This window comes from Motacilla alba, chromosome 2 (genome assembly GCF_015832195.1).
Source record: "Motacilla alba alba isolate MOTALB_02 chromosome 2, Motacilla_alba_V1.0_pri, whole genome shotgun sequence".
NCBI classification, from domain to species: Eukaryota; Metazoa; Chordata; class Aves; order Passeriformes; family Motacillidae; genus Motacilla; species Motacilla alba.
This window is the reverse complement of record NC_052017.1, coordinates 148,017,821-148,031,895: the sequence shown is the minus strand read 5'-3', so window position 1 is coordinate 148,031,895 and position 14,075 is coordinate 148,017,821. Positions and strand designations below refer to the sequence as shown.

Below are 14,075 nucleotides of genomic sequence, written 5' to 3'. Positions count from 1 at the left end.
CTGGTTAGGAATAGCAGGATATATTTGTGGGCAAGTAATAGTCTTGATGTGATGACTTAAGATAAAGTGTCACTACTCGGTCCCAGGGTATTCTTAGCCTGTTCATGGCTAGCTGTCTGTAATATCACTTTGTCAATGTAAAATCTAATGAGTTTCAGGGATGTACTGTATAAACTTGACTCTGCTGCTTGAATAATTTCACTGCCTCACCCTACCTCTATATGGTAAAGATACACATAAACAAAAAAAAACCCCAGTGCTCAATTACTGGAAACTACGAAACATGTACATTCATCAGACTTCCAGCTCATTCCAGCAGCCCAATGCTGCATGGCATTTCCCTCAACTGCACCTAGTAGTTTTCTCTTCCTCATTAACTATGCTCCTAAATTAACACGTTCTAAGAGATCAGTTCCAGTTCTTTGTTAAGGCTGGTTACTGAATAACTGGTTGTAATTAATGCCTGAATTTATTGCTGGTACAATACTGGCTACACTGTTCCCTGTGCTTCAGCCTCTTTAAGAAGCTCTTTGTCAACAGACTCCCTGTCTGAGTGGCTCTGTGAGGAGTCTGTGTATTGCTGAGTATCTCACTTGCAGGATCCTTCAGTGAACCTGGTGAGTTGCCCTGTTTGTGGCTCCCAGCCTCATTCTGTCTGTTGAGAACTTTGTAACTGATGTGTCCCTGATGGCCTTTTCTGACCTTTGAAGTTTTAGGGGCTACCCACTGACAAAGCCCTGCTGCTAAGTGGCCCATGGTCAAATATCACTAACAGAGAAAGCTTTAAGTCCCTACATGCAATTATTGTATTCACTGGATACACACACACACACCATAGCTTACAAAAGACAAATTCTTTAAGTAGGGAATAACATTTGAGCTTTACATGCAGAAATTGCTGCTGTCCAAATGATTTGGAGATCTTGCCCTAGAAGATGGGACAAGAAAGTTGCTGCAGTTCTGTGCTTCAGGCATTCACGGTAAAATTGCTTTCTCTGTGAAAAAAATAGTCTGAAATAAAGAGGTGTTGGTAGTGGTTCTCCAAGCTTTAATACTAAAGGTATATTTTCTAATAAGGGTATGTGCTTGAATACTTCAGCTTGAATACTTCAGAAGGTATTTATAATACCTTCACTATGCACTATCCTCTCCTTCTTGCATCTAAATGAATGTGGTCAGGGTGGAAGTACTGTGCAAATGAAAGCAACACTTGGTTTATCTCCAGTGGCAGCATTCAGTTCATTAATATTGCATTTCCCTGTAACTTACTGGAAGCCTGCCTGTGTCAAAATATTAAATAAAAATGGGTTCCTTATTTTTGCATTAATGACTGTTCAGCATAATTTTTAATTCTTACCTGATGGAGTTATGCTCATTCCATTATAATACTTCATTTTCTTACTCACTGTTGATGTAGGGATTAAATAACTTCCTTTCTCATTGTGTAGGTAATAGTCATATCTTTTCAAAGAATGAGAATAACAAGAACACTGGCCAATTCTTGGCTTTCACCAGAGAAATTTTTAAAATATTGGACTGGGCTGAGAGGAAAGCAGGAAGCCAAGGCTGGAAACTTCTCTACTCCATCATCTCTGATAAAGCAAGCAAGAGCCCAGAATTTTCCTTTATTAATTTGTTGGCCTCACAGGACAAACTGGAGCTCTAAGTTGCTTGATGTGAGCAGCTAAGACTAAATCTACACAAGTCTGTCTTTTTGCATCTGAAAGGGCTTAGGCATGTAATAATGCTGTGACCCTTCCAGCCTTGCAGGGAATAATGAAAATACGGCAGGCTTACATGAGCAATGAATACATCCTGCATTGTTTATATCTGGGCCTGTAATTTCATGTTAGATCTTCACTCCCTTCTAAGATTTCTAAGTAGTTTAGGCGCAGAATTAAACTGTAGATCATGCAGCAAAAGCCTGAAAGTCTGGGAAGCTTTTTTCATCAGGTAGGTGGGGGGTTTCACTCCCAGCGTGTGTGGGGAGGATGTATCCAAAGTGACACACAGGTGTCACTGCTCACAGACTGGTGGGATTCAGCTGTGGCTGCAACATTGAACTGCCAGTGCTTCTGAAATAGTTTAATCTCAGCAAATGGTTGTCCAGCCTCCTCCTCATGGTAGGGAGTGTTTAATGAAAAGCATATGAGAAGGCACATACATGTGTGCAGTTTGTTTTCTGTTCAGCAAAGAAATCTGGGATCAAGTCTCTGAAGATCCTACCCAGATGGCTGATTTAGCCCATGTGTCCTAAAGTAAACTGGAGTCTGTTTTGATTACACTGTTCGTCAGAAGGAATTCACATTTCATACCTGGGACATTTGTCTATGTAAATTTCAGCTCCACATTTTGAAGGCTGAATTTTGCCCTCCCTGCCAGTGAAGGTTTAAGCCTGGTTGATGCTCACTGTAATGTGACAAGTATTCTTTCACTGGGTAAAATACAGAATACAGTTGCACATTTTATATTCATTGTGTTTTTCCAGACTTCATGTACGAGTGGTGAGCAAGGGCACACACAGTCCTCAGAGGAAGATGAAAAAGCTTTCATAGCAAAAACTTGTTTGAGTTATGCACACTGCTGTTCGCATTACTACAGATAAGTAGGAAGAATTTTACAGGCACCATGTGAACTCTTTTCCTGCAGGTTTTATTTTTTCCTGATAAACTAAGACATTTTTATCCCCTAACTCTCTACCCCAATTAAGTTAACATAAACTGACTGCAGCTTGATTGAAAACCAGAATACAAGTTAAGGATAGTAATGTGTCACATCATGACTGTTTTAATGTGGAATTGAAACTTTAAATTTAAATATCTTTTGGCTTAAAAGGAAAGGTTTAAAACAAAATGGAAGTGACCTTTTGAATTATGCTTGTTTTACTATATGATTATATGTACTTCTCCAAAGAAGTCTATGGGTCAAAAGTCTGCCCGTGTGTTTTGCAGAAATCTTTATATAGATGCAATACATTGAGCTTTGAAATTTGTTACTGGAAGAATAAAAACTTAACAGGATGATAAATGGATTTCACTTAAATGAGATAACAAGGATGTGGTGCGCCTGTTTCATCTGTTAAATCTTGACTGCTGTACAAAGCAACATTAAATTATTTCAAATCTATTTAGGCTCTTAAAACCTAAAACAGTTAAGGATATATTATGGTTAACTGCTGATTGCTTTAATCAAATCTTATTCCTCCTGAAAATCTGTCAGGTGATTATTCAAACGATAAAAACATTAGTTTATTGCATGTGCTGGTCCTGTAATTGAAAAAGTAAAATGACTAAGCATAATGTTCTCAGTAAAGCCGCCAAAATAAAATACAGCCCAGAAGGGCAAGCCATGCATTTCATTAAAATAAGGTTCAGTAACCATGAAATTTATCACCCTAAGGGCTTCCTCACTCTGACAAGTGACTAAAGTGTAAAATGTCAAATACCTCTGAACTGACCAGTAACTTGCATTAAGATTTTGTTAGTCAAATACTAGATGTACTTTCCTGTTCACAAGCTACAAGAAATGAATAGTTTTCTTCCTCAGCTTCCTGTCTTACTGCTGAAGACTCCCACCTACACACGCAGCACATGCAAATGTCTGTGCCTTTGTCGGCTCTGGGAGATGGGAAACTGTGTGTGCTCACAAGTGAAGGTAAAAGAATGGCAGGGAGCAACCTGAGCTTGTAGAACCATGAGAAGCTGATCCATGAGTGGGGCAAGGAAGGAGTGAACCTGCTGGTTGTTCTCCCCACAATGGATAATAGAACTTCTGTTACCCATTGCATCTAGAGAATATTCTCTAATCATGTTACAACTGGGGCCAATCATTACCTTCCTGGTGGAGAGATCATGTCATGCTGTTCTTTCAACAGCTTCTACATTTGAAACCCTCTGTCAAGACTTTGTTTAGAAATAATCTCATGCCATTCAGACTTTGTAGTCATGTACTCTGGTTCCTGTCCTTTTGATTATTTCCTCTCAGTTTCTTCTGCTTGGCTCAATTTGATGTACAGCATGCTTTGCTCACTGAAGTGTTTGGCTTGAATGTTGTTGTGCTTGATGAGGAATCATTTGTCATATGAGGTGATCCTCACCTCTAAAAGAGCATTAGGACAAAAGTGATCAACAGGATGTACTGACTTTGGTTGTGGTTCTCTGCTGGAATCCACAGGTCTTCCTAAAAAAATGTGCAATCCCTTCTCTAAACCTCTATCAGAAAGCAGTGTTTGAATAAATATTTGTTAGGTTTTTGGTTTTATTTCACACTATGCTTTCGAATCCTTACAGAGAGATCCCTGTTCAGTAAACCTGCTCTCAGTGCACGGGCTGATAATATTTCTGGACCAACACTAAAAAGCTCCTGAAACCCTTCTTGGGAACACTGTTTTGAAATACTCCAGCTACTCTTCACAGCAAAATTTGTGGGAGCTGTTGTAATGTCCTTTGAGTCTGAGTTCCCACCCACTTCAGTGATGGTTTTATCAAAGTTTGACAGCGCCTGAATATATTCAGTGATGCATGGCACATCCTACTGCCTATTAAGACTTGTGAAATCCTATGAGATTGAAACACTTGAAGGTGTTTAATACATAAATTAGCAGAGTAGGATTTCTTTGGGAGACTTCTTGAGTGACCCAATTCAGGCAATTCTAATTGTCTCGTATCAATTCTAAAATCTCTTCCTTGAACCAGAGGCCTGGAACAAGCTATCCAGTATGCCAAAGTGCTTACACAAGGCTTTTAGAAATTGGAGGCAAAGTTAATATCACCAGGATAACTGCCAGTTACTCAAAGCCTCATTCACTTCATATTTCTGGTTTGCCTGCTCTTAACAGCTGTATACTTCAAGCAGGTGTAGGACTTCAAATGCTTAGGACTATATGTATCACTGTATGAAGGTAAGAACTTTTTGTCTGCTTTTCAAGGACTTGGGGTGGTAAAGCTGAATGACAAGTCTGTTAATTTTGACAAACTTACTTATAAATGCCTTGCAGACAATGAGACAACAAAATAATTCAGAAATGAATGTTGTATCCCTTATCAATTCCATGTGTGATAAATGGATTTAGCTGGTTGTGATGTTACTTAACACTTACAGATTCCTTTCTCTGTCTTCATGGGAACTGGGGTAGAAGCCAAGCCACTATCTTGTACCAGAAGAAACTGATAAGAGAAAGTGTTCAGTTAAAAGTAGAGCAGTTGTTTAAAGAAATAGTCTGAAGATGTAAAACTCTTTGAAAAGTTGAGATTAGGTAATATGTGCAGTACCCATTCAAGAACCTGACTTTAGTTTTGTAACTTTAGCTCATCCCCTGGTAGACATGACAACTGTCCTCCAGGTCTCCCCCATTTCCTCCCATAGATGCAAGCCTTTGATTTATTCTGCAGCACAGAAAGAACATCCCTTTGAAATTTATCTAGTCAGAAACACCAGACAGCTTCAGCCAGGTGTATGTGTGCTCCCATCATCTTTGGTCTCACCTCTGCCTTCAGTGATATTCCTTTCTTGGGATGCTGCTGTGGGCAATTGCCATCTCCTGGAAGATAAACATCAAGATAGTTTAGAAAATTGAGAAATTTAATATATTATTGTAAGTGGAATCTTGCAATAATAAATTGCAAGTTGATTAGGAGTTGACAGATCAGGCAGCTGGAAATGTTAACATCTGGAATACTGTGAGGTCAGGCTCAGCTTTCTAGAGGAGCAATGAGAAGACTCTGCATCCATTATATTTTTAGGATCAGAGAACAGAAAGCTCTGAGAGCTTACAGAGCTAAGTCCCTGTCTTGTGGTGTGCCTGTTCTCAACAGCTGCTGCCAAACCATAAAGATGATTGAACCACAGAAAAGAGTAGAGACTAAAACTCTTGTTCTGGTATTTCTTCTGCCATCTGACAGAACAGCAGAGATAAATCCAGACTGAATGTGAGTGGAGCAAGATGAAGAAAAGTCAGTGATGGAACCACAAACTTTAGGCACCATAAAATAAAGGTGTGTGGATGACAGATTATGAGTGAGAGCTATTTGACTGAACTCTGCTCATGAAGCCCACACTCTTGCTAGATGCTATTACCAAGTTTAGAGAATGCTCCTGTCAGTCTGTTGAGATGCATAAGCAGGTAGCCTCAGAGCATGGAAGGCAGCATTCACTGATCAGCTCACAGTTTGGTGAGTTCTTCCTCTGTTCTGTGAATAGCCCTACAGTCCCTGAGCTGAGGTCCTTTAATGCTGGATGCCTGTTAGACTAATTCTAAAGATTTATCTGAGCAAGATGTTGCTGTTCCTGTTTATCCTTCAAATCAGCACCCACTCTCCAAGCTGTAGTTGGTCTGCCTTTTAAAATTATTAGGAGATACTCAGTCCTGAATTGAAGCTGTAGCTGTTATTTACACTCAGTCTGTGGAGTCCCTTTTATATTCCTTCCTCTGAAGATAGCTTACACTAACTGCACCTGTATTTTGGTGTCTCTTTAAACAATAAAGGCACAAAGCCAAATTTATCTTGTTGGCAGTTCAGGTTTCTACTTCTTTCTCTGGATTTCCCCATTGGCTTGAGATTTCAGGATCTATCCAGGGTAATAGAATGAGCAAAAGAGATTGCTTGTTCTCTGAGTGCACTTTGCAGAGAGGATCCCATCCCCTTTCTGAGGATATTAGATGTCTAGTAGGATAACCTGCCAGCTCAGCTGTTACACTTCAGTATCAAACTACTTTGTGCACTTCAGTTCTGGTGTTTCCTTCATTGTTTTGTTCTTCACATATGCTGCTTTCGGTGCCTGCACACATTAAAGCAGCTCTGCCTACTTAGAGAATACCTGTGATATTATCTGACCACAAATTCATTCTGCCTCTGAGAATGATCTGGAAAGGCACTCCAGCTGGTATGCAATTAGCCTCGCATAAAGAAACAACCACTAGATTAGCTTTGTTTTCTAAACAATCAATCGTGCTTGTATAGGCTGAACTTCTCACTGCCCTGTTCTTTATGTCAGCAGCCCTGTATCTGTAGGATGACTCAAGTGCAATCACTTTGAATCTTACAGCTAAATTAACATTGGCTATGACTTGTTGATTTGAAATACCTTTTTAATGCAGAGAAACTCTCCCCTTCCTAGAAGAAGCCTGCCTAGTCCTGTAGACACTATTGCAACAATGTTTTTGTTCTTATGTATATTCAAGAAAAGCAGATTTAGCATGTGAAAGATTAATTCACTGAGGATGTTTTAGGTAATCCATCTGTGTTATCTGATAGTAACCTCCAACAAAATGCTTTCGGGAGGCTAGATGCCTTTCAAACAGCATTTGCTTGTTGTTTTGGGTGGGTTGGTTTTGGTTTTGTTTGGCGGGAGGTGGGGATAATAGTTCACAAACGCAACCAGTGTTCAAGGTATTTAAATGTACATTAACATTTCTACTGCCTTTACAACCTGCTTGTGGTAGTCCCAGCTGCCTTGTAGCAAATAGTTACAGTGCAGCTACTGAAATCATTGATTCCTCTTAACCACTCTGCCTTGGAAACTTGTCTCTGTGGAGACTTAGAGACGTGCAAGACCCATGATCTGGATGAAAGGAGGATGCTTAGAGTTCCATGGATGAAATCTGCCTCCATCTCACAGTGCAGCTTTGTCCCTTGGGTTGCATGTTGAGTTTCCCTTGGAGGATGGCAGCTGTGTGTTTTGCAGAAAGCATGCAGGAAAAGTTGTTGGGGCTGACAGAGCGTGACTGAATTGTCTGACTGTGACAGGGCTAAACCTATACTGGGAGTTGGGTTTGCTTTCAAATCTTTTCACCTGCAAGAACTTCTATAGTGATTGCACTGATGTGACAGCAAGGGTACAAACACTTCTGTGGTGCAGGAGTGCTGCAGGTCTCACCCCAGAGTGATCCAGATCTCTGCAGTTGAAGTGGCATGGAAGCTGGAGATTGTGCATACTTTAAGAGGAGAACAGCTGACAGTCATTCCCAAATTAGGTAAAAATGCCAAATTCTGGCAAGCCTTTGCCAAGTATTTCATAGCTCTCCAGAGTCACAAATGGAAGAGGTTTGTGTCCTCTAAATATTGCCCTGCTAGCTGGTCTTCATGTATCAAGTCCAACTGCCAAGCACTTGTAACCTCTTATTATTTTAGTGTACATGTCAGTAAATATCTTATCCTGACAGTTCTAACAGGGTTAGAGCTTGGCAAAACACATTCTAAAATAGCATTTGTTCATCGTCCAAAATCAAAATGTCCTGATCAAGCTGCTCTTAAATGTGGCCATCAGCTTTCTATGGGGTGGCTTATAAACCACCTGTCTAAAGCATTTTATTTGCACTAAAATGGATGGTTTGTAACTTGGCCAAAATATAGTCTGTTTATTACCTGTATTTCTGTCTCCTATAAGGCATAACTCTTATGTGGTGTGGGTTTCCTACTTTGTTAAAAGTACTGGTTGTGGAAGTTCTTACTGTATTGATCCTAAGGCTGTAAATAAGGTCTGAAATCAGTGTGGTAATGCAACCCTTTTAAGTGATGATTTATCCATATTATTGATCAAACAGTAATTCTCTGATTTTAAGGTTTAATAATTATTTGGGTTAAGAGGGGATTCTTAATTTTGTTTGTCTTGTTTTGTAATCTTACACCTTACTTAAAATATACAGGCTGTGCATCACTGCTAGGTCAGTTTATTTAAATAATTGAGAAACTAAATCAAATAGCTCTACTTCATGGCAGTGTACATAAACACATCTGTCACGCTGGTATTTGGGACAGCCTCAAAAACTGGAGCAGGGATCTGCTCAAGTGCTCCAGCAATACTTTTTATGGAGTGTGCTTTCTCAACGTTTGTTTGTAATTATTTGTGCTGCTAAAGGGAGGCGCTGGAGATGTTTACCGAAGGCGCTGCACCCTAAACCAGCCGTTTCCTCTATTAGCACCACCTCATGCATCTCAGGTGTGGGGCCAGAGGGGTGGAAAGCAGCTCTTTTACTACACCCTTTGCAGCAGATTTAGGAGGAGGTGGTATTCTTTTGGTGCCAGCAAGTAAGTAAGAAATAAATGTTATCTCTAAACACCTTTTATTCCTTCCTTTCAGTACTGAAGTGATGAGTTCCATTTAATACTTCATCAGGGGATGTTAAGAGTATTTTCCTTGGCTCAGATGGAGGGAAGCTCGGCAAAGCTTGCGTGGGGAAGGGAAGGAATCTCTCTCGCTTGTGCTGACAGGAGACAATTTCCAGTAATCATGATGAGTTGGTGTGGGCTCAAACTGCAGGTTAGGCTGTAAATGCTGGTTTCTTTACCAAGCAGTCATGGTGATGAGGTTCCCCTTTGATCTGTGAGTCCACTCAAACAAGGCAAAATGAGAGCACATAGTGCAAGATGATATAACCAGTTACATACTTGTTTACAAACCCTTTGGATAATCTGAAATGTGAGAAACCCTCTTCTGAGATGTTTTGGTTTTTCTCTGAGGGAGTAATTATTTGCTCAGAGTTACTAAAATCTGGTCAAAACCTGACTTCTTCCTCTTTGTTGGAGGGTGAACAAAATTCTAAGGATGTTTTCAAAAGCTTCCTTTAACAGAGTTTTCTGAGATTGAATGATGGTAATGCGTTTAGGGACTGGTAATTGAAGATAATTCCAATGAATTAGACTTTGCAGACATTAATGATATGCTCGAGGAAGTCGGCTTATGAAGATCTATGCTGTGCTCTTTTTTTTGTCTTGATCTATTGAATAGCTTCTGTAATTGTCTAATACATATTCTGTCAGTATTTGGGTTTCTTAAGTATTTGCAGCCTGAAGAAACCAGCCTATGAATTTTGAGGCAGTGAGTACGATTAGTTTAAATGACAGTATGTGAAAATAATGTGCTTTTCACAGTAGCATCTGAAAGGGATGTCTAACTTTACAGATACAGTCTAAGTAATCAGTCCTGCCTTGACTTTTTTTATGGATAAATATTGATGCAAAACTCTAGTCTCAACCTATTATAGATAGTATTTCTCATTCTGGAAAATCAGCAAAGGTTGCTCTGGTGTAATCCATTTTCCCCGCTGCAGTTGGGAGGACAGCCTTGGTGAAAGAACTTGCAAAAAAAACGCTACTGGCAACAGTGTCCCAATAGGATTATTCTTGCACTACCAGCCCTGCAGGGTTAGACATTGCCCTTTCTTCTGCAGGAAGGTGAGATTGGTGCAGTTAATCCACTTGGTTATGTATAAAGATGTTTGTTGATGATAGCCTTAATTTTGTTTTCCTCTGTTGTTCTACTTCATAGAGACAGAGGGAACAAATCCATTTAATTCTGATGGGAGATAACATTTGGGGTCAACATGGTTTAAAAACTTGAGGATCTTTTAATAGGACGTTCCAAGCTGGACCATAGCTTTAGCTCAGGCCAGAGTGAAGCTTGTGCTTATCTGACCAAATCAGTGAGTTTTCTTAGTGGCTTGCAGCAGTGTCAGCCCATAACAGCATGTTTGCACACTGGCCTGAGTGATCTCTGCCCCCGTGAGGTTTTGAGTTCTGTCCTTTTGTGGTGACTTGGTTGTTAGCTTTTGGTTTTGAAAGCTCAGTGCTTGCTGTCTTGCCCTTTACCTAATTTTAGGTGTAGAACCTGCTAACTGGAGATGCAGCCGTCACAAATCAAGCATGCCTCTGTGTTTGCTGTGCTGTGAAACTGCTTCTTAGTGCTTGTTTTCTTCCCAGCATCCCTGGCTTCAGCTGTTACGTTTTCCATTAGCTCTGAAGGCTTCTCTACTGCTATTTATGCATGTATTCCCTTAGCTGTTTACTTGTTTAATGTATCTGTAGTAATAAACATGAAGGTAGTGTGAGTATATATGACTTTTTTACGTATCAGTAAATCAAAATACAAGTTAAATCAGATAATGCCACCTCTCCAGTTTAACAAAATGAAGTATTTCCTACTAAAAACAGCAGCAGCCGTGATTTAACAATGTAATCTGATCTAATATTAGTAACAGGCTGTGCCTTTAGGGAGCAGTATAATATCCAATCCACTGAATAAAGTCTGTCTCACATTAAATTCTGGATCCCTCTTAAAAAGATGGCTTCCCAGAATTGTTTCAGTAATTGCATAAAGACCCATGATTTCGTACATATTTTTTCCCTAGTAATGAATGGAGAAATTATGTTGGCCCCCAAAATACAAATAAAGATGAAATAGTGCTGTCTTACAAAGCTGTTTCTCCTTGATGTCACAAGCACCTTCACCTCTCCTCCTTACCTCTTGAGCTTTCTATTCCTCCTCATGTGTCCAGGCAGGAAAATTCCTATCAAGGGAGTTTGTCATGCCCAGATTGCCATCTGTGACTGCATCACCACCTCTTCCAGCAGGAGCCAAAATCTTTTTCTTGGTCATTTTCTGAGTAAGCTGTGAGGGGGTGGAAAGAGGGTCCCAAGAAAGCCAAGGAGGTTCTAGTCAAGGCCACACTTCATGGAAAGAAGGAAGCAGGAAACCCTATGGAAGATTTAACTTAGGCAGGACTGGAGTTTGTAAGCCTGTCAGGCTTTAATAATTTCTGGAATTTTGTATACATACTGAGGAAAGGGTGCAACAAGTCTTCATTAACTCTTCCAAAAAAAAGCTGTTCACACCCTTCCTTTTATGTTTTGGATTGTGGTTTGGATATTTATTTGTTGGGGGAGTAGAGGATGTCAGATGTTTTGCGTTAAGAGTAGAAAAGCTGCCAGCATCATCTGCTTCTCTTAGATGAATTTGTATTAGAAACATTGTATTTTGGCTTTAACAGCAAGGTTGTAAAAGACATCAACTGACTTACAGTGTGTGAAGAGTCCTGAAGGCAGGCAAAAATTTGTGTTGGAAGAAATGGGGAAAATGCTGTTTCTCCATGTGAGGTGGATTGCTTCATATTGTTTTAATTTACAGCGTGCTGCAGAATGACTTACCCTTGCCCAGACCTTGCTTCTGTGGCCTAAATTGTGTGGTAGCTTCAAAAGTAGGTCATGATGCAAAAGCACTGTGCTGTTTCCAGTGGCTCTTTTCTCTTTTTATTTTTTTTCTTTTTTTCAAATCTCAGGTTTCAAGATGAACTTGCTAAGAATCTGACCTGCAGTCAGTATTAGTCATAGGGTTGTTTGGGCACGATGTCCTCGCAGAAGAAGTTGGTTTATGCTGTTGTGTTTCAATGCCTTTGATTACCTAAATGATGAATTAGATGTTAGGACATGTCAAATGTGGTTCTTCATTGCACCCAGTTAGCCTTAACCTTTTTCCTTTGGCAGGGTTTTAGTGGTTCACAACAGGCCAGTCCAGTGTAATGTAACACTGTTTTAAAGTGAGATATTGACTTTCAGGATCTGGAGGTAACATGGCTCATATATGGAAATGTTGTTAAGTAATACATTATATAATTGATTAAAAAAAAAAATATTCCTGAACAAGTGTAGCCTTCTCCCTCTGATAGGGTTAATGCAGTTCTCTTTTTAGAAAGTAGTAGCTACAAAGCTTTCAATGTTTGCATTTAGCTGTCAGAAGTCTTAAAGAGAATTGAAACAACTGCTTGCCTATAATTGCTGCCCTTATGACTCACTATATAGACGGTCATAGAGTTTGTCTACACCTTTATGATGGAACAACTTCATCAGAATCACAGAAAGATACAGCCCTTCCTCTGAACTTCGAGTAGGGTAGCTGAGCAGATTTATCCAGCTGGGCCAAAACTTCCAGGTATGTGTTCTAGATGCTTTTCTTCCTAGTGCAGTGACTGAGCACTTGAGTATTGACATGGGCCAAAAAAACATCCCTCGTCACCAGTTCTGTTACTATAAACAGCAGCTAATTATTAGCAACAGAGCCACAAAACTGCCAGGGAGAAAATAGCTGCCTGTTGGCCAAGCAAGTGCTGTTCTGCCCTGCATCTGGCCAGTACAAGGAGAATACAAGAGAGCTCTCCCAGCATGCCCGAGGATCCTTCTGCCTTCTGCACAGCAGGTGTCTGGAGCTGGGCAGATGAGTTTGCTTTTTAATCTTTTTAACCTTGTAGCCTCAGGGACCCACCAACAGCTCCTTTCCTCCGTGAGCTGCAATTTCATTCTGGCTTTGGGTATTGCTGCCCAAAGGGACACTTCCAGCCACTCATGTGCCTCCCTGTTATGTGGTATGGATCCCTGCAGCCAACAGGATTTTTTATAAAGGATTTCTCTAGCTGCTTGGACATGTTTTTGTCAGCTTCATTTTCAGCCTGGATCAGTTACAGTGTCTGGTTCACTGCCGTGCTGCTCGTGTGGCTGCACAGGAAGCAGTGGGAGTAAGGAACAAGGGGCAAAGAAAAGGAAGAACAGAATGGTGCTCTGAGAGGAAGTACTTGTTTATACCAGCTTAAAGTGAATGAGAAACGTAGAGTGTAAGCAGTGGAATAAGCTGGTAGTGTATTTTCTGTGATATTTCTTTACAAAATCAGTTGCCTGATCTTACAGAGTAGTTTTTAATGTATTTTGAGAATGGACAAGGCTTTGTAAGGTGGTGCAGCCATGCTTGCAGAGGGATTGAAGATCAGCCTTGCCTTTAAGAACTGCTCTTTTACAGCAGCGTTCTCTTTGTCTGTTGGTGTGGTGGAGCACAGAGCATTTGAACTCGAAACACCAGCAATTATGCTTGGACAAAAGCCCTTTTACTCTTGAAAAGGCACAAGCCCAAACGATGTGTCCTTTCACAAGCCAGTCAGATGCTGAAGCAGAACTCATTGTCAACTTTGAATTGTGGAAGGAATAATAAGTAATGTTTGTCTGCAATGTGGTGGTAGAAGTTTGGCTCAGCCAAACACTTACTCAGCCTGAAGAAAAGACAGATAAACTCAGAATACCTTTCTTTCTAATGCTAATATTAAAGCTAAACTTAAATCAATCTAGATAACTCTTCAAGATATGGCCAGATTACTTGAAAACCTGAGCATAAACCAACTTGGCAGAAAAGTATTTGACAAATAAATTGAATGACTGGGCACTTACAGGCTTGTCAATCTGACATGATTCACAGGTGAAATAGTGCAGTTGCTAGCATGGATGTCTGTGGGATGCACTCATTGAAGCCTTGGAGGAGGG

The 14,075-nt window shown here is 40.2% G+C and overlaps 1 protein-coding gene across 4 annotated transcripts in view; it reads left to right on the top strand.

The window, feature by feature from the left end:
• The window catches only part of SLC45A4 (solute carrier family 45 member 4), an 85,474-nt gene that overhangs the window by 29,893 nt on the left and 41,506 nt on the right, over positions 1-14,075 (top strand). Inside the window, exon 2 of one of the 4 annotated variants that reach the window (XM_038164629.1) lies at positions 14,011-14,074. The exons of the other annotated variants lie outside the window; for them this stretch is intronic. The gene's annotated coding sequence lies outside the window, so the exon portion shown is untranslated. The remainder of the gene's footprint in view (positions 1-14,010; position 14,075) is intronic. 4 annotated transcript variants of the gene reach the window in all.